The sequence below is a fragment of the Microtus ochrogaster genome, chromosome 5 (genome assembly GCF_000317375.1).
Source record: "Microtus ochrogaster isolate Prairie Vole_2 chromosome 5, MicOch1.0, whole genome shotgun sequence".
Lineage (NCBI taxonomy): Eukaryota > Metazoa > Chordata > Mammalia > Rodentia > Cricetidae > Microtus > Microtus ochrogaster.
The window spans coordinates 92,630,637-92,632,593 of NC_022012.1; the positions used below are offsets into that span (position 1 = coordinate 92,630,637).

At 47.3% G+C, this 1,957-nt stretch overlaps 1 protein-coding gene across 2 annotated transcripts in view; it reads left to right on the forward strand.

The window, feature by feature from the left end:
- The window catches only part of Myrip (myosin VIIA and Rab interacting protein), a 183,656-nt gene that overhangs the window by 95,698 nt on the left and 86,001 nt on the right, over positions 1-1,957 (forward strand). The window lies entirely within an intron of this gene.

Consider the following 1,957-nt stretch of genomic DNA (forward strand, 5'->3'; position numbering starts at 1 on the left):
TAAGACATAAGATCTACTAGAAATAAAGTTCAATACTAAAGAGAAAATAAGGCTGTAATGTGCTATATCCTTTGAGCAGCGTTGGGCCACCCATACATGATTGGCTGTAATGACCCTGAGAAATTCCCACAGCCTGGTTTTCTCATAGCTCTGTTGACTTGAGACCCATTACGTGATGCAGTAGTAGGATCATGTAACAGTAACAGTAGTTGTAATAAAAAGCTTCTATCCCTGCCTAGGAGCCCCAGCTTTTGTAGCAGGACAGACAACCCTACTTGCCCAGTCTGAACTGTGGGGCTACTATTAGTGCCTACCCTTGTCACTCAGGATGTTTGGGGCCGCTCCTCCTTCTTAGGGCTCCTCCTATCCCTTTTACTGACCTCACAGGGGTGCACAAGTTGTAGGATTTCACTTTACTGCAGATGGTCACATGCCCATGTGACCAGGAACTCCTACGGAAGTCTTTTGTCCAGATTGGAGTCACTGTGTCTCAGATCTGCCGGAGGAGCCTTACCAGCTCCTGTTGATTTGAAAGCTTTCCAAGCCTCTGGCTGCGCAGGTCTCCAAGGGTGTGAAGTGGAGCATCAGAGACACAGCAGGGCTGTTGGGGGATTAATGTTTTAGCAGAAGCAATCTCCTGCCCTGCTAAAAAGACATTAATGAAGTGAAAGATTTTATTCTGCAAGGTTGCTTATTTTTAGTGGTGATTTATCCCTCCATGTAGGTCTGAGGAAAGGGTGCTTAGGTTTTCATGATGCCCAGGGGCACAGCAAATTAACCTACCATGCAAAGTCCCTCTGTGGTCATGAGGTCAAGGACTGGTCTCTCGGAGGCAGGGAAGATGGGTCGGTGGGAAAGGGACCTGCTACACAAGAGTAAGGACGGAGTTCAGGTCTCCAGAACCAACACTGCAGTGGGATGTGGTGGTGCCAGTGCTGGGGAGGTGGGGACAGGAGATGCCCAGAGCTCATTGGCCAGCCAGTTTAGCCAATCAATGCTTTCCAGGCTCAGTAAGAGAACCTGTCTCAAAAAATACAGTGGAGAGAAGCAATGGAGTAAGACACTAATGTGTTTCTTAAAACATTTCTATTAATTCTTGAGGTTTATGTAATGTATTTTGATCCTATTCAGCCCGACTCCTCCTTTTTAACTCCTCCCAGATCCGCACCAACATCCCTAACCCTACCTCCAATTCCACATCCTCTTTTTTAAAATGTAATAATTCACCAACTCCAGCAGCGCTGCCTATCTACTTCTGGGCATGGGGACATCCACTGGGGTGTGGGTGACGCACCCTTAACCGACTCCCTTCCATAGATGCAACTGACTGTCCAACTCTTCAGTTGGGCACAGGAACTCTTTAACCCCTTCCCACCCATGCTGGGCTACTCACCACCTTGATCTCATGCAGGCCACCACTGTGAGTTCTGAGCACAATGGTTCTGCCATGTCCAGAGACACTGTGTGTCCTTGGTCCTCTCTGACCTCCAGTTCTTAAAAATCTTCCTTCCACCTCTTTCATGACTGTCTCTGAACCTTAAGGAGAGAAGACACTCAAGGTGGCCACTGGTTTCCACATGCAAATTCAACACACATACATACACCACACACACACCACACACACCACACACACACACTACACACACCACACACACCCCACACTCACACACTACACACACCACACACACTGGTGTGGGAGAATTGTCTGTATTCTGTCAATCATGTTATAAATAAACACTGATTGGCCATGCAGGAAATATAGGTGGGAAAACCAGACAGGAAGTAGAAATAATGTGATGAGAACAGGAGAATTCTGGGAAGGAGGAAGCTGATTCCTCCCACTCCTGCCCAGACCACTGAAGCAGCAGGATGTGATCTGCCCCACTGAAAAAAGGTACTGAGCCACATGGCTAATATAGATCAGAAAAATGGGTTAATCAAGATGTGAGAGTTAGCC